Source organism: Oryctolagus cuniculus, chromosome 18 (genome assembly GCF_964237555.1).
Source record: "Oryctolagus cuniculus chromosome 18, mOryCun1.1, whole genome shotgun sequence".
Lineage (NCBI taxonomy): Eukaryota > Metazoa > Chordata > Mammalia > Lagomorpha > Leporidae > Oryctolagus > Oryctolagus cuniculus.
The window spans coordinates 53816699-53842894 of NC_091449.1; the positions used below are offsets into that span (position 1 = coordinate 53816699).

Genomic DNA, 26196 nt, shown 5'->3' on the forward strand with positions numbered 1-26196 from the left:
GCCCAAGTCTTAAAGAGCCTGTTACTGGGATGTAATAGCTACACATAAGCAGGCAGTGTGTTAGAACCCTCGTGGGTGTAGCAGAACATGTTAGCAGTAGGAGAGATGCAGGAGTCAAACTGCACTCCAAGTGTGTTCCACAGTTGAGCAGCATCACCTGGGACCTTATGAAAGTGCAGTCCTGGGCCCTGTCCTGGGGCTCATGGACGGAAATCTGCATTTTGGCACACTCCCTGGATGGCCAGTGGGCCTGCTGGAGCTGGAGGACCACTCCTGGGAGCGGTGGTTCTCAGTGTAGCTGCCCAGGAAGATCACGTTGGGAGGCTTGAGAAGTCCCAGAGCCCAAGTGTCACCCAGATCAATGCAACCAACACAGGCATCAGTGTGTTTTCGTAGCCCTGGGTTGTTGAAATGTGTGGGTGACTCCTAGAACCTCTGCTCAGAAAGACGGTGGCACCAGGTCAACGGAAAGTTCTTGGGGAACTTTGAGAACTCGTATTCCAAGCCTTAGACAAGATCTGAGACAACAGTATATACACAACTGTTCTGCACCCACCGCACCCCTGCCTTTGACAGCCCTCCTTCTCCCCCTCCACACCCATGAAGCATCGTTGGCCAGTCCCCCTTGACCCATGTTCTCTCCCTCCCTCCCTCCCTGCAGTCCACTCCTGGCTTTTATTCCATGTTCTTCCATCCAGGTGAGATCACCTGCTAGGATTCCTCAGCTCCTGGACAGCCTCTGTCCTTGTCAAGGCTTTGGTTCTCTGATCAAGGCGGAGGAGCTGAGTGATGGGAACGCCTGGGAGGCCTTGCTCTGTGTCCATAGCCTCTGCAGGGGAGGCCCTCACTAGCCCTTTGAACTCAGGGACGTCTCCATCTGACCTCTAATGTAAGGCCTCCCACCTCTGCTTATCGAATTCCACAGGACTCATCGCACAGCTCTTTATGGCCTTCTCCCCCTCACGACGTGATCGGTTCAGCAAGGAGACCACCGCTGTAGAGTTCATTTGGTAGCATCAGGAATGAGCTTCTGGGAAGGTGTGGGTTGGACATCAGGGGATCCTAGCGGCATTCTCCCCATCTTGCAGAGAACTGTCCCCCCAATCCGTTCTCCCTGCTTTGGTAGTAATATAATTTTTTTCTGCTGAGCACATTGCTGCTGAGAATAAATAAGGCTTGTATTTTCCAGTGTCCCTCGTAGCAACATGTGGACACGTGAGTAAGCGTGTGTGCTGGCTTCCAGGCAGCTTTCTGCAGAGGCAGCTTGGACACGTCATCGCCCCACTTCTTTCTTCCTTCCATCCTCCTGTGCTTGGAACCCGAGCGTCGCCGTCTCAGACCATGGTGCTGGGGGACGCTCCCTGAGGGACGTGGAGCACTGAGTTAGAAAGCGCCAGGGTTCTCGAGATGTGTGCACCACAGAGCCACGGTGCCACTTGCATTTGATTGGGGTCAAGGGAGCGTGATCTCATGTAAGTCAGGGTCCTGTGGGCCCGTCTGACCCTGCAGCTGCACCTAACCCAAGTGACACACACCTGCAGCTTCTTCTCCACTGGCCAGAATTCGCTCTGAAGATTCATTTCTTGAGATGTTAAAGACTTAGGTTGATCGTCAGGGAAGGTCTGATAAAATGCATTTTCTGTAGGATGTGTTTGTAGCTTGAATCTTTACAGGCAACATTAGTAGAAGATGGTCTAGCTCGGGGCCAGTGCTGTAGCGCAGTGGGTTAACGCCCTGACCTGAAGCGCTGGAATCCCATATGGGCACCATTTCTAGTCCTGGCTGCTCCACTTCCAATCTGGTTTTCTGCTATGGCCTGGGATAGCGGAAGAAGATGGCCCAAGTCCTTGGGCCGCTACATCAACGTGGGAGACCCAGAAGAAGCTCCTGGCTCTTGGCTTCAGATCAGTGCAGGTCTGGCCGTTGTGGCCATCTGGGGAGTGAACCAGCAGATGGAAGACCTTTCTCTCTCTCTACCTCTCTCTACCTCTGCCTGTCAAATAATTAAAATAAATCTTTTCAAAAAAAGGAAGAAGAAGATGGTCTAGCTCTGGAAAGGTTTGTGGCCATCGGTGGGAGGGAGCAGACCGGCAGTGGGGAAGAGTAGGGGACAGTGTACCTTTGCCCCAGCCAGCTGCCCTGTTGGGACAACTTGTCTTAGGGAGTCCATAACTGTTTGTGTTGAGGATCTCAGGTCCTCTTCATTAGGTTTCTTTTTGTTTATGAAAATTTGCAGACACGTGAGGAAAGCTTAGAAACCTTTGCAGTGAGTACCCACCCACGCACTACCTGTTCACAGTGAAGTACTCTCAATTACAGCCCAGTATCCATCTGCTCATCTCTCTGCCCGGATACCGGCCTAAGTACCGCTTTTTAAAGTGCATCGCAAAATTAATTGCATCTCCCATACTGCTCTACCTGAATACTTCCTTGTTACCTAATTTTTTAAAAAATTATTTTATTTGAAAGGGTGGTGGCAGGGAAGGGAGGAAGGGAAAGAGAATTCTCCTGTCTGCTGGTTCACTTGCCCAAATGCCAGCAACGGTCCTGGGCCTAAGGAAGTCAGTCCTGGTCTCCCAGATTGATAGCAGGGACCCAGTCACTTGAGCAGCCTCCTGATGCCCCCAGGGTTTGTATTAGCAGGAAGCTGGAGCCAGGAGCACATGCAGACTCTTACGTAAGATGCAGGCATGCCAGTCAAGTGTCTTAACTCCTGGGCCCAATGCTTGCCCCTGCGTTGTTACCTTGTGCAGACTTTTCTCTGTTTATGTTGATGCCTCTTTCCCTGAATGTAAGGAAGACAGGAGGTTCAGGGCTGAGGGTTGGGACCTAGAGACCCACAGACATGGGACTTCACTTGTTTCTCCTGAAGCCTGACGTTCCCGCACTGTTGTGGACATCACAAGCTAAGTTAGAGACACTGTCTTGGAGGGAATCTCATCTCTGTTCTCAGGGCTGCTCTGAGTTTGTTCTCCCACTTTCCTGAACGCCACAGCCACCCCCTTCTTACCTGACTCTTGATTTACCCCATTTATTTATGGTGTTTTACTATGTGTGGTTTTTAAAAGATTTAATAGTTTATTTGAAAGACAGAGTAACGGAAAATTGGGGTGGAGAGAGAGAGAGAGAGAGAGAGAGAGAGATCGATCCATCTTGGTTCATTCCCAAATGCTTGCAGCAGCTGGGACTTGGCCAGGCTGAAGCCAGGAGCCCAGAACTGTATCTGGGTCTCCCACACAGGTGGGCAGGAACCCAAGTATTTGAGCCATGCCAGGCACAACAGCAGGAAGCTGGATCAGAAGCAGAGTAATCAGGACTCAAACCACTACTCCAATATGGGATGCAGGCAGCAGCAGCTTAATCGCCTGCATCATAACCCTTGCCCCACCCATGCCTTCTTGGGGTGCACAGATCATGCATTCCCCTTTATCCAGAATATCTACAGCAAAAGCCCCCATCCTCCATCCATCTCTGCCGTCAGCGCTTCCTCCGTCAAGCCCAGCAGTGCAGCCATCTGCCTGTCAGGTCTTACCCATGTCACTCATGTCTGTGCAAGGCTGGCATGGGGCTCTGTGCCTCCTTTCTCCGTGTTCCCTGCAGTTGCTGCTCAGGCTTCCTCAAAGCCTCAGCCTTCCAGGTGAGCAAACTGCAGAATGTGAGACGTGCCAGAGCCGAGGAGGGCGTGACGGCGCCGTTCAGGATGAGTGCCAGAGTTTCCCCACGGCGAGACAGCTACTTCCAGAGGTCGGTTTGATAAAAGCCACTGCTGGTTGCAAGCTGACAGCGTGCCAGGCATCATCCAAGCACTTGGCTTGAATATATATTACTTCGTTTTATCCCCAGTGACCCTTCGAGATAAGTAATTTTGTTGTTCTTCCTTTTCATGGATGGGAAAATTTAAGCAGAGAAAAGTTAAGTAGCTGGCCCACGCTTGCACAGTTAATCTGCAGGGACTTCAAGAAGTTGTAGAAAAGACGAACGAAAGATGAGGTCAGGTTGGTGCAGAGAAACTCTGAAATGAGTCCGCGGCCTTTTGCAATGCGCATTTTGGTGAACTTTTGAAAGACTTCTCTAGTGCATGCCTTTCAACATTTTTGCCCCAAAATGAGCATCCTCTAACTCCATTTTCCATGAACTATTTGAGGTACTCTCGTCAAAGTGTTCTACATGATTTTTTTTTTTTTTTTTGCGCTGGGGATGCTCAGGTTGAGAGGGGTGGCTCCGGGGGCAGGGGCTGGGGAGAAGCTGGACTGAGTGCTTGGCAGAGCTGTGACTACGCTTGTGTTTTCATGTTGCTGTGTCTTTGTTAGGTTCTCATGGCAGCGTTTTGCATACCAGAGTCTTTGACCCCAAGTCTAAGTCTAAAAGTCTATAGAATTTTGTGCTTCATTGCATTTTCTTTTAAAGAGCTTGGTGCGTTCTTCCAGCTTGAGAAATGGTGTCTGTCTCCTGTGTGTGTGTGTGTGTGTGTGTGTGTGTGTGTGTGTGTTTAAGATTTATTTGAAAGGCAGAGTTACAGAGAGGCACTCCCCAAATGGTCACAATGGCTGGAACTGGGTCGATTGCAAGCCAGAGCCAGGAACTTATTCCAGGTCTCCCACGTGGGTGCAGGGGCCCAAGGACTTGGGCCATCTTCTACTGCTTTCCCAGGCCATAGCAGAGAGCTGGATTGGAAGTGGAGCAGCCAGGACTTGAACCAGCGCCCATATGGGATGCCAGCATTACAGGCGGTGGCTTTACCTGCTAACCCACAGTGGTGGCCCCTCTCTCCTGTGGTCTTTCTCAAGGCTGTGGCCTTCTACGGCTATCATCAGGGCCATCGACATCGCTTTGTCCCTTGGGCTTTATTTCCCTGACCAGTAGAGTTGTTTTCTAACCCAAGTCCCTGCAAGTTGGGCTGCAAGAGATCCGTGAAAGGAGAGGAGGACTCTGGGATGGAGAGGGAGGGGAGAGTTTATTCCAGGTGCTGGGGAAGGCATCGGCACAGGAGACCAGAGAATTCACAAATGCGTTTTGAACGGCAGTGTGGCTCCTCGCCTGGGGTGGCAGCACTGAGCAGGGCAGCTGCTTTGGTAAGGCACAGGATGGAGAGGGTCTTACTAGGGTACTGTCTTCAATGACAGAGGCTTCTACAGGACACAGGCAAGGTGGCCTCCAGGATGGGACGAGACGAGGCCGGGGTGGCCTGGGCCGTCCTGGGAGCCCCAGGAGCATCTTGCCCAGCCCAAAGGGGAAATGGAAGAGGGGCTTGCTGCTCGGGCTCTCAGCCACGGAGGGAAAATGCAAGCCCTGAAGACTTGGCTCAGCCCTCAGACCCCAACTACGGTCTGTAGCTGTCCTTCCTGGAAAGACAGCTGTTTCATCCTGTGCCTTATCTGCCCTTGGCTTCCATGCAGCCGACAGTAACCCTTAATGCAGAGTGCTGCTGTCAGAGGAACGTGGGAACACTTCTCTGGACCTCTTGCGAGCTCTGGGGCGGTCTCTGCACTACGCTGGGGAGACCCTGGTGAACAAGCATGGCCAGGTGCACTGGATCCCCTGACCCAGTGACCTGCCCGGGCCTCTTTGTCAAGTTCATGTCTAGACTTGCCCGCTGCCTCATGCTGGTGAGGCACCCCACTAGCACCCAGCCTTGGCAGGGCCCCTACGATGCTGTCACCACCTGTGTCTCCACCTTCCGAGGAACCTGAACAGAACCATCTGAGCAGAGGCCTTCAGTAGCCGGGGCTGTGCCCAGAAACTGGGCAGAGGACAGACAATGGGCAAGAGAGATGAGGGGCGCTCCTGGGACGAAGTCAGACCCCAAGCCCCTTGGCGCGACCGAGCCCCAGCGCAGCTGTGACATTAGCAGCCGGCGTCGGAGGCACAATAATAATTCTTCAGATCAAAGCAGCTCCATCTTTAGACAATTATAGTAAAATTGAAGCTCTCCTCCAAAGAAACACATGCTCGGGTGGTGTTTCCCCTCTCCCCCTCCTGATTTTATTCTGTATGAACAAATTGGTTTTCAGGGCTGTAGAAAGCACCGTTTGGAAGCTTAAATCCTCCCTGTCTGCCCAGGGGTGGATTCGCAGGGGTGAGCGTGTAACACCTGAAAGCTGACTTTTGTTTGTTTGTTAAATTGATAAGCAAGAAGGAAAGAGAGAATGCTAGGAGAAGCTGATCAGGATGAATAAAGTCTCCTTTTCAGCGGAGATAACCCCTCCCCCACCTTCCCTCCAGAAAAGCCGGGCTCTAATTGCTTGCAATCACTCGGCACAAATTGTCTGCTCGTATTTGCTTTTTAATTTTGTATAATCTGGTCCATTTCGCTCTCTCTGCCTTTGAGCTTAACCTCTCTCCCTCTTTCTCTCTCTCTCCCTCTTTCTCTCTCTCCTACTTACCCTCTCCCTCCCCTCCCCTTTCCTCTTTCCTCTTTCCCTCCCTTTAATTCTCCAGGGTTGTTTAAAAAATTAGTCATAATTCCCAGCTGTATTTGATGACTTTTACTAAGCAAAGACAGTTAGTGGAAAACCACACATACACACACACAAACACACACAGAATGGTAAGAATTTGGTCTACATGTACTTAATTGTTCATGTCTACATCCAAAGTATTGTTTATTTGAATGCATTAGTACTGTTGCTAATTGCTAAAGGCATGGTGCATATTTAAATAAAAGGACTGACCCCCAAGTGCGCTCACAGGCACCAGAATGAGAAAGTTGACAGGATCGCCCTCCACCACCCCCGGCTGCTGCCCTGTGCCTCGTCCTCACTGAGGAGCCATTTCCAGGTCTCCCCACTTCTCAGAGCCTCAGTTTCCTTCTCTGTAAAGGTGCGGTGACAACCAAGGAACCTCCCCACGGGAGTGCAGACAGGAAATAAGCAGTGCTTGTCACGCTGTAGGTGTTGGGTGAGTGCTAACTGGTGTTGCAGTGTAACAGCAAGTGACGCGAGCTGTCAGTCAACATTCACTCCCAGAAAGGGTGCAGCAGTCCCGTGGCTGTGGCCTCACTTTCAGTGGACTGAGTACCTGTGGCCAACGTGACCTGACAATATGGGATGAAAAATTCCAGAAAGAAACTGTTCTGAAGTGTTCAATGGCACACCACTCGGAATAACAGGATGGAGGTTTGCGTGTCCCTACTGTGTCCCATCCTGGAAGTGAATCATCCCTTTGTCCTGTAGATCCACGCTGTACTTAGCCCATGCCTGTAGTCACCTGGTAGGTGTCTCCAGGGTTAGGCCAACTGTGCCAGAATCACAGTCCTCATGTTCAAGGAGCCCTTATTTAACTTAATAATGGTCTCAGAGTATAAGAGTGGAGATGCTGGCAATTCTGTTATCATGTGTTATTATAATTACTCTGTTTTCTTGTTGTTGTACTGTGCCTAGTTTATAAATTAAACTTTATCACAGATAAATTCTACCAAACGTCTAACCTATTAGCACCAATTCTATGCAAGTTCAATTTCATCCAGAAAGGAAACATTCCCAGTTCATTTGAAGTTAGTATTATCCTGTTACCAAAACCAAAGTAAGACAGGACAAAAGAAAGAGAGCTGTCGACCCAAGTCCCTCATGAACATGCATGCAAAAGTCCTTCACAAATGTTAGCAAATAGAGTTCAGCAGTGTAGGGAAAGAGTTATAAACCATGACCACATGGGGTTTCTTCCAGGGATGTGAGGCTAGTTCACTATTCAAAAATCAATACACTCCACCATATTAACAAGCTAAAGAAAAAAGAACACGTGCTTCTATCGATGGGTACAAAAACAAAAACCTCACATTTTACAGAACCCATGACTCAAGCATGACAATTCTCTCTCAGAAAAAAGGAAACCTTCTTTAACTCCATCAAGAGCATCTTCAAAAGCCTACAGCTAAATTACCCGTAGTGGTGAAAGCCTGGATGTTCCCCATCAGATCACAACAGAGGTGAGAGTGTGCAGTTTCTGTGCTTGCAATGCCTGCATTGGATTTTGGAGTGACAGATCAAGTCCCGGCAACTCCACTTCTGATCCAGCTCCCTACTAATGTTCCTGGGAAAGCAGCAGAAGATGGCCCAAGTGCTTGGACTCCAGCCACCCATGTGGGAGACCCAGACCCAAGTTCCTGGCTCTTGGCTTCAGCCTGGCCAAGACTTGGTTTTTGTGGCCATTTGGGGATTGAACCTGCAGTTGGGAGATTGTGTGTGTGTGTGTGTATCTTTCTGCTGCTCTCTCACTCTCCCTCTAGCTCTGCCTTTCAAATAAATTAATAAATCTTTGAAAATAGAGAATGAGGCCAGGATGTTTGCCTTTACCACTTATTCCACCTATTGCTGGGAGTTCCATTCTGTGCACTGAATAAAGAAATAAAAGACACATAAGACACACAGAACGGAAAAGAAGAAATAAAATTATCCTTATTTGCAGAATACATGGTTGTCAACACAGAATATCTGAAGAAATAAACAAAAAATAGCGATAATAAAACCTCCTAGAGTGAATAAGAATTCAGTAAAGTCACAGGATGTAACATAAACATACAAACATCAATTATATTTCTATTTAATAGCAATGAACCCATGAAAACCAGAATTAAGAATACAATGTCATGTATAATGGCTAATCTGTCAAAGCTTACTGAAGACTTGGATGTTACAAACTACAAGTGCTGATGAAGGAAATCAAAGAAGATCTGAATAAATGGAGACAGAGAGCATGTTGATGGATTGGAAGACTCTACATAGTGAAGACATTGATTCTCCTCAACTTGATATGCAAGATTAACAATTTCTATCAAAATCCAGACAAATTTTGATAAATATAGGTATGCTTATTCATAAATGTACAGGGCAAGACAAGGGAACTGGAACAACTAAAGCAGGTTTGAAGAAGGAAAAAGTGGAGAGAAATTCATCTGTGTACTCTGTCCAATTGGAAGACTAATTATGCAGCCATGATCATCAATGTGTGTACTGTTGTCCAGCAGATCAGAGAACAAAGTAGAGAGCCCAAAACAGACCCACACAAATATTTCCAAAGGATTTTTGACAAAGGCGTAAAAGCAATTCTCCTTTCACTATTTTGGCCTTTCACAGATGTTGCTGGTAAGCTTGTACAGCCAGCGAATCCCAACCTGAGATCATACTGTACACAAAAACTCCAAGTGGATTGATCACAGAGTTCAACTTTTAGAAAAAAAAGTAGAGTATCTTCAGGATCTAGGGCAGCAAAGATTGTTAGACCAGACAGCAAAGCACAATTTGTGAAAGGAAAACTTGGACTTCAAGAAGATATTAAAAGAACTTTTTCTGTGCGAAAAGCCTCAATAGAAGGGTGAAAAGATGAACTGTAGAGTATGGTAAAGTATTTGCAAACCATATATCCAGCAAAGAACTAGTATCTAAACTAAATAAAGAACCCTTAAAACTCAGCAGTGAAAACCCAGCCGGCACAGTTAGAAAATGGGCATGTGATCTGAAGAGACGTTTCATCCCAAGTGATAGACAGCTGTCACAGACACCCATGCAATGATGTTCCACACCTTTAGCTACTTGAGCAGTATAAGTGTACTATGACAAAAACAGGCATGGATTTCAATTTTTTTGCACCAAAATAATCTCACCATCTAATTCCATTTCTCCAAGGACATTTTGAAGTGGCCTTGTGTACCTAGGAGGAAGAGAGAGGGCATGGCAAGAAGGAGAAGGGTGGAGAGAGATCTCCGTAAGGATAGAGTTTTTGATGGGTCGTGGAGGCAGTAGAAAAACCAACATCCATGACTGGAATTAGCGTCTCTTGTGGGCAGGGTTGTAAAGATTCCAGACCACACAGTCCAGGCACCTTCCTGTGGAGCCAGCACCAAGTGCTGGAAGAACCTGCCAAACACCTGGGCTCAGTGTCCCTTTGCCTAGCCACCTAGTGTCACAGTCTTCCCAAGAGGAAGCTGGATGGATGAGAACCCCAACCCAGACTGTCCACTCGGAGCTGGGCTCTGTGCCAAGGACCTTCCATGTACTGTCTCACTGAGACATCCTCACAAGGAAGGCATCCCTCTCTCATTGTCAAGGTGGCTGCCTGTGGTCCATTCTGATAATACAGATCTGCATGAACGGGAACTTTTCTGATCACACAATGCAGTCAAAACCAGGAGCTATGCATGAAAGGAAGACTGGACCTCACTGTCTCTGCACAAGGTGGCCACGATTCACACCCACGGGGGCCTCTCGTCGTTACCTCTTGACGCACCAATCTGGTTTTAAGGAAGATGCTACCCCATGGAAGAATAAACCTCTCCCCGCCCCCAACTGGAAGAGGACTGTATTGATTGGGAGGAGCATGAGGGACAGGCCAAAGTGTGGGCCTTGCTGTGTGCTCAGAAACACAAGGCAGAGACGCCCTCTGTCCGGGCGCCACCGATCCACCTCCAGCCCAGAGAAACCCTCTGAATGCCGACTCTGGTCTCGCTCCTCCTGGAGCCCAGGCTCCTCCCATTATACCACGATGAAGAGGAGTTACAGGGCAGCCCTCCAACCAACTAGAGCAGTGTTTGGAATATAATTACAGAATTTAAACGGGAGGTAGGCAGAGAATTATCGGTGCTTAAAGTCTGTGTGTATGGTATTCAGTAGTTGATGATTGGTAATTCTTTGTTGAATAAACAAATGGTTCAGTGCAGCTTGATGAGATCTTTGCATCCCCAGAGAAGGTGATACAACATCTGGGTTCCATTCTGCGGGACTTGCAGCAGCTCTTTCGTAATTTTGAGGTTGTAATGTTCCTTTTGACATGGGGGCAGCTACTTTTGGAACACAGATTGAAAAGACTCATAGAGTGATGCCTGCTTTCTCCTGTAGCTGGCTGCAGTCTTGAGTACCAGACTGCATTGTGCTGGACTTCTGCAGTCTTCAGCATTTATTGTCTAGAGGAAGACACATTTGTCAAGCTGGTCCCATTGTTGTGGGACTCAAAGCTCAATCGTGGCTTTGGTTTCCCTTTACTGCTTTGCTTCGTGTAGTGTGGAAGTTGATCTATGTTATCTCCTGGGTTTCTTGTGCTGCAGAAGAGAGGGAGGGAGGGAGGGAGGGAGGGAAGGACCTCTTCCCTTTGGAAATTAATCTGTCTCCTTCCAGCCACTTGAAGAATTTGACACATTGAGACCACTCTTTCTTTGCTTTTCTCTCCAGGGATTTGAATCAGGAAACAAGAAAGAAGTATAAACTGTCCCCATCTTGGGACCATGTCACGCTCTCAGGAAAATGAACACCTGGAAGAACACGGGACGTCCTAGCCAAAGAGGCGCAAATCTGCCGACACTCGGGAGGGACCGTGTGCCCCGCCGGCCCTGGTAGGGACGGGGTCCTCCCAGGCCTGCTCCTGCCTCTGGCCCTTCAGGACATGCTGCGTGGTGCCCAGAACTGGAGGAGCGTGAATCGCGACGTTTCCCAGGTAAGTGAGATCTCTGCTTGAGGTTCTAAGAAAGCCAAAGATTTCTTGTGACACAGTGCTGTGGCCACCCACCTCCTTACCAACCCAGAGGAAAGGAGTCTCCCAGTGGGGCCCCCTCACTCTTCCCCAAGCTCAACAGATTTCTGGAAAACCCAGTGCTAGCCTGCTTCTTCACCAGCCGTCCATTGTATGCAAAAGGAAAGCAATATGAGAAAAGAACCAGACGATTCCAGTGTTTTCCCCCGACACAGTTTTAAAAGCTGTGTGCAGCTGTTCTCAATGCTCATGGCCTTCACCTTTGCGTTTTAAATTCTCACGAGTGCTCTGAATGGATGTGCGCTTCTTGGAAAGTAAGGGAAGGAGATGACGTCATTGAACTGTGGGGCGTGGTTGGCTTCTTCATGGACAGGCTGGGCAGATGTTCCGCCATGCCAGCATCTCCTTTGTTTCCGTGGAACATTCTTGAGTTGACACAGACAGGCAAGGTGAAACCGGAGTGGGAAGAGTGACTAGAACAATCCCGAGTGTTCCTTTCTGCATAGTCACTGAGTCTTTTTTTTCCATTCCTTAATTTGAAAGTTGCTGTGATGGGATAATGATGTGAATGAGTTATCTTCTCCATTCTCCCGAGAAATTTTCCTCTTTTTCCAAACTCTTGGAGTACAAATGCCAAGCATCTGGGAAGCATTTGGGCCTCTCAGATCAGAGGTGCTGTTTTTGTGGGTAAATACGTTCACCCTGGTTCCAAGCACAGGTGTTGGCTGCTGTGAAACCAGCCGACAGTGTAGACAGTCTATCAAGGGGCCCTGAACACTGGAAGAAGCACACTCTGAAGCACACCAAACAATGCGTGACAGGCAAGCTTCTGTGTGTCAGTCGTCTAAGAAATAAGGAGGATATTTTTGTCTGACCTTGGAAAAGACAAATCAAAGCCTGGGTTAGTTTTCTGTAATAGTTGTTTGCTTGTTTGTTGTTTTGTTTCTACTACCTAATGCTCTATTACCGTAGCTTTCCCAACATTGTTGTAAATGATGGCGTAGTGGTGTAGAAGGTTTGTGACTGAGAGGCTGAGATGGAACTGATGCACACTAGGTATACGTCACGACTTCTGGTTGCTGGTCTTTCTCCTCTTCCTCACCCCACACAGTCTGTCTCGCGGGGTGAGCTTCTGACCAGGGGAAGGAAACAGTAAGTGTGAAGACTTAGGGTAAGTTGAGGAATGAATAAAAGGTGTAGAAACTGAGGTTTGTGTCATTATCCTTCGGAGTCATTTGGCTGTGAACTTAAGGAAAAAGAGCCTCAGTGTTTGCTGAGCAGAATTTCTGAAGAAATTGCTGAATTTGGTCAATCTCATAGTCCCATTAGGAAATTCAAAAAAATTGCATTTTGTAAGTAAAATCTTCATGAGATACATATTCCTGGGGCATTGGTGTCACGTCCAGAATCCCTACTAGGCTTGTGAAGTCTCCTGCTGGTGAAAGACACTGTCAGATTCATAGCATCTGTGAAAGAATTGTGTGTTGAGCATGTTTCTGTGTGGATTTTAGCTCAGGAATGAAACAGTCACAGGTGATGCAGAAGCGAAAGTATGGCAGTGCATTGTAGCCTCTTAGGCTGTTCTGGCTATCTGTCAGTGCATTATGAATCCCCTAAATGCAGTGGTGCAAAACAGCAGTGATCTGGTTGTGCTCAGGGACTCCGTGGGTCGAGTGTTTGGGTCAGGTGCAGTGGGGATGCCTTGTCTCTGTTCCCTGATGCCCAGGGCCTCACTGGGGTTGCCCAAGATGGTGAGGACAACCGGAGCATCACAGTCCACTCTGCAGATCCTTCTCCATGTGGAATCTGGGGGGCTGGGATGTCCAAGGTTGTCCAGGGTTGTTCAAGATCGTTCATTTAGTTGCATGCCTGGCACACTTGGGCTGGAATGGCCAAAAGAGCTGAGGGTGGTTGCTGCTACTCTGCCTTCTGCCTCAGGCTCTTCCTCTGAGTGGTTTGAGCATGCTGACAGCAGTGGCACCTCCGGGTGGTGGGACCGGTGAGCCTTCTTACCAGGCACGTTTCATCCTCCACAGCAAATGTTGCAAGATAAGGGAAGAACTCGCCAGTCCTCTTAAAAGCTAGACCCAGGAGTAGACATTTAACCTAGTTTTTGAGACACCAGTTAAAATGCCCTCATACCACACACCATATCAGTGTGCTGCACTTCATATCCAGTTCCAGCTCCTGACTCCAGCTTCCACCCATGCCTGGAAGGCAGCATCGACAACTTAAGCACATGGATTCTGCATGTAGGAGACCCAGGATTGACCTGACCAGTCCTGGTGGTTGTGTGCAACCGGGGAGTGAACCAGTGGAGAGGAGCACTTTCTCTCTTTGCTCTGTCTCTGTCTCTCTTTCCCTTTGCCTGTCTCCTTCTCCCACTTGCTCACTCACTATCTCCCTGTTGCTTGTCCCTGAACCTCTCAAATAAATAATTTTCAGAAAGATCCAGACTGGCACATAGTCACTTATGCATCCTGTTGATAAAGCAGTCAGGGGCTGGCTCAGATCCAAGGAAGGGGAGCAGTCACCTCCACATCTCAGTTGTGGTGGTTGGGGAGGGAGCTAGTTAAGGGGAGCCACTGGCAGCAGCCTTTTGGGAAACAGGCAGCCAATGGATTCTATGCCAAGAAAGCCAAGTGCCAATCCAGTAAATCAGTCATTCGATCAACAAATATTACAGTTGGCCAATGGTAAGTCATATGAAAGTGGGCTTGTCTCAGAGTTTACAGTTTCACATGAAAGACTCCCACACACATGCACACATTAGTGTGATAGATGGAGCCAGAGGGGAGGTGCTGGATAGCAGGGAGCTTACGGCACAGTGGATCAAAGGTGACCTCTCTAACAAGACGTTTATGCCAAGTCTGTTTGTTTTTAATTGGCAGATAATAATCATACATATTTGTAGAGTACTGTGTGATATTTCAATATATGTGTACTATGTGTAGCAATCAGAATAGCTGGTATATCTGTCACCTCAGACACTGAGGATTCCTTTGCATTGAAATTCCCCTCGATTGGTGGTTTTAAACATGCAGTTAAACGGTGTCCTTGTTACCCACGTCTACAGAATGTTAGAATTTATTCCTCCTATCCAGCAGTACCCCTGTGCACCTTAACCATCCTCTCCCTTTTCCAGCCTCTGGCAACCACACTTATTCTACTCTCTACTTCTATGAGATCCACTTTTTATTTATTTATTTTTGTGAGAGGCAGAGAGAACAGCTCCCATCCACTGGGTCACTCCCCAAATGCCTACAACAGCCAGGCTGGGCCAGGATGCAGCTGGAAGCTAAGAATTCAATCTGGATCTCCCACACTGGGGGGCAGGGAACCAACTACTTGAACTTTCACCTGCTACCTCCCAGGGTACACAGGAGCAGGAAGCTGGAATCAGGAGCATATCCGGGGTTCAAACCCTGGCGCTCTGATAAGAGAGGGGGCTGTCCCAAGCACTGTCAAACACTAGACCACACACCCACCCCTATGGGATATGTGTTTTAAGCTTCTGTCTACCTACAAGAAAGAACATGTGATATTTGTGTGTGTGCCTGACTTACTTCCTTTAGCACAGTGTCCTCCGGTTCCACTAATATTTAGGCCAAGTCTTAGAGAATGAATAAGGAGAGACCACATCCAAGCCATCATAGATATGGTGACCACTGGTTGAAAAGCAATACCTAAAGGGAAATTTGGTGTTGAATGAAAATTCCGTGTGCCCAACCCTTGTTCCATAGGAAATCCCGAGGGCCCGTCGTGAAACACGAGACGACCTCGGGCCTCTCTCCTAAGGTCGGTCAATCAAGCAGATGAGGTCCCGGTGGCTTTTGGTCCTCACAGATACCCTAGCTTGGCAGCAGGACTGGGTTTTCTAGATTCCGTCTCTGGAAGGCATGACTCTGTAGCACAATGCACTGGGTTAGCTGTGTGCATTCTGACTGTGCTCAACTCAACTGGTGCCTCCTCCTGAGCACCTGAACAAGTTGGAAAAGCATCCGACCTGCCCACGGTGCCTGCATGCTTCAGACTGTTTGGTGTCTTTCTACCAGACAGAAGGGTTCATTATATTTTTAATGTGATTTAAAAATTAGAATAAAATGGTGATTTTTATATACAGATGTTGATGAAAGATGTGTTTTTAAAGCAGTAAATTAAAACCTCATTAATATTTCAGTGAGAATATCGTGTGCTTATCTGTTTCATCTCTGTTTTTGACCTGTGGCTTGGAGTTCACAGCATGAAGGAGATGGTGAAATCTGTTCACCATAAAATGTTAATTATAAGCAAATTACAGCACAAACGTTCAATCAGCCACATTAATTCTACATAAAGTGAATTATTGTAGCAGAAAATTTTGAAATGTGACTGAATTTTGTAATCTTTAGTCTCCTTTTCTTGCCTCTCATGCTAACCCTGATTCCTGTCTGTTTTTCCCCTAAACCCTAGACTCTTTGTGTAGTGTTGAGCTCATTCCACTTACTGTGTTTTCAAAGTTAAATACAGTGTGTAGCCAAATGATGTTGAATTGTACCTAAGTCTGTTTGCCCTGTAGCAACGTAAGTGAAAGCTTTGATATTTTTCAAGCAGAGTTGGACCCTTAAAATGTAGGCATTAGGTTTGTTGTTTGGAATAGTTTTCTTCTAAAATATGTGTGTGTGTTTTATGAATGTTATAATTGTCATTTTCCCCTGGATTCAGATCTAATGTAAAGCCACACTGCTTAAAAAATATTTTTATGGTCAAAACCCAGTAGATCTCCACGTGGAATCATTTCTTAGTTAACCGAGGAATACTATGGGAGTGAGTAACCTTACCCAAGGAGTAATAATAACCAAATAATAACTTATAAAATACTTAAAATATCCAGAGGATGGGTGGCTCATGCTGTCACCTTAGTAGTTCATTAGTAACAAGAATACCTTGAGAAAAAAGGCCTCTTTGTATTAATTTTATAATTATACACTGAGGGTCTGCTCCGTTAATGCAGGATATCGAATGCAGTGACTCAGTGCTGTTCAGTACTGGACACAGGGGGAGCCACAGATTTCACAGCATACGAAGGGCTGCCTTCAGCCAGCTGAATCCAGGCAATAAGAAGTCTAAAGAAACTGCATGGGAAGGGTTGCCGATGCCCAGGTGCAAGCATGATGAGCTGGAAGAAGCCTGTGTTCTTCCTCTTACAGGATCCAGAGCGTTCCTAGGGCAGGTCGAAAATCTGGGTCACTTTCTGGAGGCCTCCCCCTTCCCCCTCCCCGTGCAGTTCTGGCATCTGCTGTTTTTAAGGCAGAAGCTCTGGACCCTCCCCTGGTCCCCTCTTACCCACTGTGGCAACTCTGCTGTTCCTGCACCTGCCTTGTGAGCCTCTGGGAACTCCATGGCTTCCTGGAGCACAGAGCGTGAGGCATGTTCTGTTTGCCTGTCTGGATCATGTATTAAGGATCCGTCCGCCCATTAGTGGAAGAGAGTCTTTGCTTTGTTCCCTGAGATAAGCCATTCCATTTAATACTCATGAAACTCAACAGAAGGCTGGAGCAGCCAAGAAAAATAGAAATGCTTTATAGATTGCATTAATAAGGGAGATGCCGAAATGGGAATCATAGTACTATTAAGAGAGAAAGACTCCCACTGTAAGAGGGATGAGAGAAGGAATTTCCAATTTGCTAATGGCAGAAGCTGTTAATCTGCAAATGCATACAGGCATTGGTGAGTCCTCCGACAAGCTCAGAAAACCTGGAGGATTAGCGCGTAGGAGAAAGGCAGAGTGAGGGCCCTGGCACCCTCGAGAGAAAGGGGCGTCTACTTCCTGAGAGGTTAAATCTTCTAAAGAAAATAGAGTACAGCACACAGTAAAGTTGAGTGACAGCTGTTTTATTTGGCAACCATAGCCAAAAATTATTTCAAAAAATAAAGGTGATTGTGATGTTTCTCTTACCATTGTCTGGCCCCGGGCCTCAGATGCCCCATCTGGGCTCTCTACGTCTTCCAGCTCTGCTCTCCTCTTCTGTTTTGTTCCCCAGCACAGTCACAGCAAGGTGTTGGAAGCCCATCTTTAACTACAGTAACGACTTTATTGTTTTGCTTTTCTCAAAATGATGCACGTCCAGGATATAAAAGTGAAAATGATGAAGTACAAAGAAGAAAGGGAAATTTCAGTAAATCATTCACCACTGTTTACGGTCACCTTTGAGAGACAAGGGAGAGAGGCAAAGTGAGGCTCAAAGAGATAGAGAAAAACTGAGACTTCACAGAGGGTTATGGTAACCGCAAGTGTTTGACCTTGTGTGTAAGGCACTGTTTAGGACACCCACGCCCCACATCAGAGTTCCACCGGTGTGGCAGACCTGGACGGAGCTGCTGGCTGCTGGTTTTGGCCCAGCTAGCTTTGTCCACTGTGTGCATTTGGGGAGTGTACCATTGGGAACTCTCTCTCTCTCTCCTCCCCCCCCCCCCTGCCAAATAAGTGAATTAACATTTTAAGAAATAAAAGAATGGCCGGCGCCATGGCTCACTAGGCTAATCCTCCACCTTGCGGCGCCGGCACACCGGGTTCTAGTCCCGGTCAGGGCGCCGGATTCTGTCCCGGTTGCTCCTCTTCCAGGCCAGCTCTCTGCTGTGGCCAGGGAGTGCAGTGGAGGATGGCTCAAGTCCTTGGGCCCTGCACCCCATGGGAGACCAGGATAAGTACCTGGCTCCTGCCATTGGATCAGCGTGGTGCGCCGGCCATGGCGCGCCAGCCGCAGCGGCCATTGGAGGGTGAACCAATGGCAAAGGAAGACCTTTCTCTCTGTCTCTCTATCTCACTGTCCACTCTGCCTGTAAAAAAAAAAATTAAAAAAAATAAAAGAATTGGCAGTATATTATGAAAAACAATTAGGGGGCAGGTTTTCGTGTAGCAGTTAAAATGCACCTTGGGACACCCACGTCCCATACGGGAGTGCCTGAGTTCAAGTCCCTGTTCTATCACTGATTCCAGGTTCCTGCTAATGCACGTGCTGGAAGGCAGCAGGTGCTGGCTTCCATGGTTGCATCCTTGTCCCCATGTGGGTGACTGAAACTGTGCTCCCAGATCCTGGCTGTGGACTGGCCCATCTCCAGCAGTTGTAGACCTTGGGAAGTGAACCAGTAGGTGGGAGGTCTCTGCCTGCCTTCTGAAGATTTTTAGGTTTTATGATAGTGTGTTCTAATTCCTTGAATGCCTGAGAATGTCTGTTGCTTTTATACCCAAGGTACAGTGTTAAAACATAGAGGATGAAGTAACAATAAAAAGAATAAATGAGTAGGTCAGTGGACACTTTCACTGGGTATAAAATTTGGAGACTCATGTGTTCTTCCCCCTCAGAACTTTGTAAACCTCTCTCCATTGTCTTAACCACACATGTGTCATATTTTGTTTACTTGATAGTTGGGCTCATAGGTACCACAGTTTAGTCTAAGAATCTCTCCCTTTTGTAGTTGTATTTGAACATCAGCTTGATATGATATCCTATCCTTTGGAGCATCTTTTTTTTTTTTCCCTATGCAACTGCGTAACTACCACTTTCCTTGTCTTCTGGGATTAAATGCTACGGAGAAGCCTGGGATTCATCTAAACTTTCTGTCTATAAAGAGCTTGATTTTTCTCCCTGAATATATAAAGAATTTTGTTATTTGTCAACTCAGAAAGTAACCAGGATATACTCAGTGTCAATCAGTTTATATCCGTTTTCCTAGAATGTGAGTAGAGGGTTCCACTAGATTGATATATATCCACCTTTAACTTCTGATGAGAATTTTTCTTCTCTTTACAACTGACTGTTTTCTGATCTGTTAAATTCTCTGCTCTGGGGCGTGGGTTATCTTTTCTTTTTCGCTTGCTCTCCTTGTTCTTTCCTTGCTTTTTCATTCACTAAGTTGATCTCCAGCCTTTTCTCTAGGCCAGTAATTCTCTCATGTCTATTCCTTGCTACCTGTGCTAAAGAACTCACCAGTTCTGTAGCCACATTCTGATCCTCAGTTTGCTCTACAATCTTTTCTTGTATCATTACGTTATTTGCATAGCTCACCTATCAGCTCCTGTTTTAGCAAACGTGTTGGATTACGTTACGCTGCTCCATGAAGTGTTCAAGAGAAATGTGGGTCTTTCTTCTCTCCTCTGTGTGCCTGTCCCTTATTTATGTTCTTTTTCAAATCTTTAAGGTCTAATCTTTTGAGATCCTGGCTTAATGTGGGGATATTTCTTACTAGATTCTTCTCTCTAGAAGGACTCTGAGCATTGTTCTCTGTTCACCTCACACGCAGAAGGGCTTCCAAAGCCAAAATTAAAATTTGCAGACTTGGCAAATGTCCTCATTGGCAAATGCTTGTGAATAGAATGGTTCAATTCGTTCTGTTCCTTTCTCCTTTCAGGGTCTGGTAGCCCCTTCGGTTTTGCCGGTACCTCCAACTTGCACTACCACCTCAGTAATTTCAAGATGTTCTAATGTTTTATCCAGCATCCGAAGTTTGTTTTAATCAGAAGGGTTAGTTTGTCATCAAAAGTGGAATTCCCTGCAGGTTTTCATTTACTTATCTTGTTCTCACCTTAATTTGTGGATCCCATGTGTCTTTGCTTTGTGCTCACAGACATTGTGTCAGTTCTTGACCTGCTTCCTTCCTTGTATGAGGCCTGTCTCTCCTCTCAGCAACAGGCGGCCATATTCTACCTGCTGCCTCTGTCCTGATTCTTTGGGGAAAGGGGTTTTCTTATGGGCTGTATTCCAAAGAACCAGAGGTTCTGCTCCTTCTCCTGAGATTTCATCAAATGTCCTTCGTCGGGGCTCTCTTGACCGACTTCGGAATGTAACCGATTATCTTGGAGCCCTTCCTCCAAAAACTCAAGCCCAGGCATTTTCTCTGCCTCTAGTAAGACCCTGAGGTCCTACTGTGATAGGTAGGGGGCTTCTCTTGGAATCAGTGTCCTGAGTCCACCTGAGATGCCTGTGCAAGCTTTGGTTTGCTTTGTTCCAAAATGAGCTGTTCAGAGGGAAGGCTGATCCTCTCCTCTGCTGCTTTCTGCCCATTCTGGGATGCAGAGTACAGTTAAAAACAGCTCCGTGCCGTGCCCAAATCATCTTCCTCCTTGCCAAAATCATCTTCCTCTTCCTCCCGAGCTGATGATGTTTTGGAGTTTATGGCTTGAGGTTTTACCATAGTCTTTGTTTGACTGATGCTGATGAGCATTTTTCTGGTATTTCCCCCTCCTCTTCTGGTTCCTTGTCTTTAGGGATTAGGACAGAGAAATTCTGTCATCCAAATTCGGTATCTTCCACTCAAATCTGAGATTCCACGGTTTTGTGGTGGTGATGTTCTATGGGATGGGTGATTGTATTTTCATTTTTTTTCTCTTGAGAATTACCCCTGAGATAACTTTTCAAGTAAAAGTAGCTTATGTGTCATATGATTCCAGGAACTAGGAGAAGTCTGAGGAAACAGAGGAAAGAGGGTAAGAATGCTGATAAAGAGACGATATTGGGGCTGGTGCCATGGCTTACTTGCTGCGGTGCCAGCATCCCATATGGGGGTCAGATTCTATCCCGGTTGCTCCTCTTCCAGTCCAGCTCTCTGCTGTGGCCCGGGAAGGCAGTGGAGGATGGTCCAAGTGCTTGGGCCCTGCACCCACATGGGAGACCAGGAGGAAGCAGCTGGCTCTTAGCTTCGGATTGGCACAGTGCGCCGGCTGTAGCGGCCATCTTGAGGGTGAACCAACAGAAGGAAGACTTTTCTCTCTGTCTCTCTCACTGTCTAACTCTATCTGTCAAAATTAAAAACAAAAATATCAAGCAGGTAGACATGGTGGGCTACTAGAATATGATTTCACTGTCAAAAATCAGAGAAGTGTGTGGAATGCATAGCTCCCAGTTTTCCCACCCGAGGGAACATGTTGCTGATGTATTTATACACTAATTCCTGCCCCTAGGGATGCCAGTCTCCTCTCCCTTTATGTCTAGACTGCACGTGTCACCCAGCAGCTTCAAAGCCCTCAGTGAGACACTGTGTCCTGAAATGGTGACATCCAAGCCACAGTGTGTGATTGTTCATTTCACACACCCCAGCTCCGGGTCAAGCAAGACAGGGAGCAAGGAGGATCTCATCAGGGCAGTACAACGGGTCCATCTGGGCAGACTTCTGCTTGATAGCAAGCATTGGCCGGCTGTTGGTGTGACTTTAACTTCTCTTCCCATTTAATGAACACATCAATAGGAAAAATTCAGGGATGTTTCTTGGGAGGCCTAAAAACAGGGAGACATTATAGTTAATAAACACTATATATAAGGATATAGATACAGATAAATTTTCTATGTAAGTTATATACATGAATTATATAGTATAATTATATACATGCATATAGAAAGATAAATTTACTCACAAACATATAAATTATATTCATTTCACAGTTGCTCTTTGGTATCCACAGGGGACTGGTTGTAAGAACACCCGTGCATAGCAAAATCTGGATTCTCAGTAGTGTGGTTATTTACATGTGACCAGCACACATCTTTCTGCATGCTTTCAATCATCTTGAAAATACTTATAGTGCCTGAGACAATGTAGATGTTGTGCAAATAGTACTTGGCTTTATTGTGTAGGGATTGGTGGCAAGAAACTGGAAGTCTGTACCTCTCCAGTACAGATGTAGTTTTTTAAGTATTTTTGAACCATGGTTCTGTGAATCCATGGGTGCAGAAGCCGTGACAGTGTATATGAGAAGTTTTACCAGAGATGAATGTAGGTGCGGTATCACATGCCCATACATGAATGTGATACGTGTGGTGCATGAACTCCACTGGAGGGCATGAAGAGTGACCCTCAGCCCCCACCAGTGCCACTGGACCTTGTCAGAGGGGTCATGTGGTTCCTCTGGAGTCCTCCACATAAAAACCTGTACGCACATCCTACGTCCGAACGGCCCCCTTTTATAAAGGTACTGTCCCCATTGTCATTTGGAAGGAGCAAGATTTTTCACAGCTGCAGCTCATGCCATGTTTGAAAGCAGTGTCAGCCACCCATTTCCCCCTTCTGTGAAAAGCTAACCCAGCCATTAAACAGTCGTGAGTTACCTTAAATCTAAGGTAAGCCTGCAAGCTCATTGATCAAGTTTGAGTGAAAAATCATCATTTCTAATGCAACAAAGTCAGGAGATTCCAGTCACTTAGTTTGCATATAAGGGGTATATACAGAAAATTCTATGTTAAAATATCCACGTACTTGAGAAGTCCCACTCCAGTTATCACATAGGCATATATATTAATATTAAGAGAAATATCTACTTGTTTACATCAAGGTACTTAACAAAATTATCCCTACTAGAAAGAATTACTGAAAAATCCCTGCATTTGTATTGTGGAAAAGCTAAATCTAGGAGGCCAGGTGGTGGTGGTGGTGATGATAGGAGGAAATATATGATATTTAGTTGACTAAAAAGAAGCCAGAAAATATCTTAGCTCCCTGTGTTCAGGGCAGAACTTTCTCCTGTTATTTCTGATAATAATTCTCTATCCATAGAGGGAAAAGGAGAGGAAGGGGGAAGGAGGAAGAGACACTGCAGGATGGACTAGCAGGGCACGTGAAAGAGCGGGTGCGCCGGGCATCAGGTGTTGAAGCACCAAACTGTGGTGTCTGTTAGCAAGAGATTTGGGCCAGACGTAAGAAATACCTTCGTTGCAGGCCAAATGACGGATCACTGGGGCAGACAGATCTGCTGGAGAAGAAATGATCATCTTTTACAAAAGTTACAGGCGGGAGTTTGAACAGGATTATAGTTTCCAGGAGCTCTGATTGTTGTGTGAGAGGAGAGCGTGTGTGTGTGTGTGTGTGTGTGTGCACGCGCATGTTGGCAGGGGCAGGGAGGGAATGTACGCGCCAGAGCACATCTCAGTACCTTCCATCCACAGGACCATTTCCTTGGTTGGCAAACCTTTGCACGTACATCACTCAACATCCGGGCTGCTCCACAGGCTTGCTCCTGTGTTTCTTCCCCGCTCTGTGTGCCGCTGCCAACATTAAATAGAGCTCCGGATTCATTGAGGCGTCCGCACGTTATTAGGACTGAATGGTGTCCTCCCAAGATTCCTAGGGTGAAATTCCAATCCCTGGGCCTCAGTATGTGACTGCATTTGGAGATAGGATCTTCCCGTACAGTGGGGTTTGTCAGGGCGGGCCCTACCCCAGGGTAGCTGTGTCCTCATGAGAGCAGGAGGTCCGGACCCAGATCTGTACGGATAGAAGACACAGGGAGGGGTGGCATCTGCCAGTGAAGGAGAAAGGCCTGGGGAGAATCCAACCCTGCCAACACCGTGAACTTGGCCTTCCAGCCACCAGACTGAGACATAACACATTTACATTTCTTGGTTAGGCCCCGCGGCAGGGGCGTGGGGGTGCGTCTTACCAGTCCTCTCCATTCTCCTTGCTGTTTTCTGGAGTGAGCTGTCTGTGTCCCTGTGTGACTTCTCTTTCCAGCTGTCTTTAAAGTACTGCCTACCTCTCTGGCATCGCAGTTGGTGTCTCTTCCCTCGGAACCAATATTTCCTTCCTGCTCAACCCAAGCCCCCATTTGTGAGGATTAGATCTGGGGTCCTGTTCAGTGCAGTTCCCAAGCCTCCAGTTCTGAGAAGGTTTCCAACTATACACATCAGTTCCATTTTTGTAGGCTTGCAGGTATTGTAGGGATGCTTTTGTGTTTGTGCAGTGCACTGCGGTTTACAGAGTAATTGTGCAGACCTAGTTTTGCATAATCATCACCGTGTCTCAACTCCGTGGATTTTCAACACACTGAGACCCAGAGGGGAAGCACCGTGAAGCCCCCTGCACAGCCAGGGGAAGGCTGAGGTGGGCTGTGCACCGAGGTGTGGCTCCACGTTGTCCCCGACTCCCGCTGCCCCTGGCCTGGGGTAGCTGCCGTAGAGTGTTGCTGACTTCTCCTTCCTTCTGGGGGCCTCCATCGGGACCTGTGTCTGGGAGTTTGTTCCCGATCATTGCTACGGCAGCCTGAGTGGGAGGCTGTGGGAAGGCGGGTTGTGGGGTGTGAGGAGCATCTGTTGATGGTGTGGTTGTTGAATGAACATCTCTCCAGATACAGCACACCTCTTGGCATCGAGTGTGGCAGAGTGACGTGCAGAAGTGACAGGGAGCTTGCGATGTCAATCTGCTCTTTTCCAATGAAGGTTAGGAAAGGGTATGCCTAAAAATAATATCGTGGGTTGACATTACATTAATTAGAATTATTATAACCTGTATTTGTATAGCATCTCCCTCTCTCCTCCCTCCCTCCCTCCCTCCCTCCCTCCCTCCCTCCCTCCCTCCCTCTCTCTCTCTCTCTCTCTCATAGTCATTTGTTAGCAGCAGGCCTTCTACTGCTGCTAAGTAGAAAATAAATTGCTTATCTCTTGGAAGAGAATTAACTCTTTCAGGGCACTGGGGTACCATTTAGTAAATTAGTAATCCTCTAAATGGCACTCTAGGTACATAAGATCCCCGACATGAACCTGGAAAATGAATGTGATACCAGTGCTTAAAAGAAACCAGGGCATGCCTAACAGAAATCAGACAGCTAGCTTAAAATACACACAGTATACTTAACTCTCTCCTCTAATAACTTTGTGTTCATTCTCACGGAAACTTGTGACTAACGATGGATCTCTGCTAAAAGCTGGCACTTCTGATCTTTTAATCTACTAATATGAGAGCAAGCCAGGAGAAGGGGCAGACGATAGGAAAGGCACAGTTTGGGGAGGGGGGCTGTGTACATGTGGGAACTGTAGCAATTTGTTCAGTTAAACGGATTTCGAAAGCCTGATGAATTTATTTCAACACCATTTGAAAAGCCAGACTTGATGGTTCCCTTAGGTCCTGGAAACGTTCATCTACTTCCAAAGTCCTGATCAGCCCCACGGATCCTCTTGCAAGCGTCACTGAGTAGGTAGGGGCAGCTACAGTGTCGGTCCACAGTAACTTCCCCCAACTTAAACATTCAACCTTCAGCCCGTCAGAAATGCAACTGAGGAAGCTGACACAAACTCAGAGCTGCCAGAGATTTTTCACGGCAGGTGTGAAGAAATGAGAATGGCTCATTGGCACTGAATCAGTCCATTTCTTTTTAAAAGTAGATCAACTGGGGTCTTTCACTCTTGTTTTCATTTTCTCTCTCCCACCTTTAGGATCTGATCTCCTCATCCCATTTACAATTTTTGGAGTTCGGCCATTGACTCGAGTGCTTCTTGGACGCGCCAGCTTGTTCAGGTGTTGCCACACTGAATTCTGATTGTAATCCAGTAACACATTATTGATTGTTGAGACTTTGGGTTTACGTGCAATGAGATAGAGTTTGGAAACTGGCGGTGTCTTATTGACGTTTTGATTTGCGCTTCTGGGAAACTCATTGGATGACTGTGTGGGTTGCTGCCAGGCAGTTGGGCAGCTGAGCGAACGCCCTTTGGTTGCTCCTTTGGGTTGTGTCTCCTTCCCATCAGCACACCCTCTCTTACACCCATGCACTTGTGGGCGATGCACTTGGCTACCGCCTCCCACTATTGTTCCTCCACCTAGCCGGCACCTCTTACCCTACATCTTTGGTTTTTCACCTCTCCCCTTCCTGCCCCACTGCGGTTAGCTGCCTGGGGTCTCTTTACACCATCGTCAGCTTCTCAAGTTGAATATGCCAGGTAAGCCGAATTTCAGCAATGCACACACCTCTGAGCTCCTCAAACTCCAAGGAACAGC

General features: G+C 47.1%; 1 long non-coding RNA gene across 1 annotated transcript in view; it reads left to right on the forward strand.

Annotated features, from left to right (window-relative positions):
• The window catches only part of LOC138846800 (uncharacterized), a 40966-nt gene extending 16276 nt beyond the window's left edge, over nt 1–24690 (forward strand). The window contains exon 3 of the long non-coding RNA XR_011384332.1: nt 11160–24690. This is a non-coding gene — a long non-coding RNA (uncharacterized lncRNA). The remainder of the gene's footprint in view (nt 1–11159) is intronic.
• Nucleotides 24691–26196: the final 1506 nt, after the last annotated feature.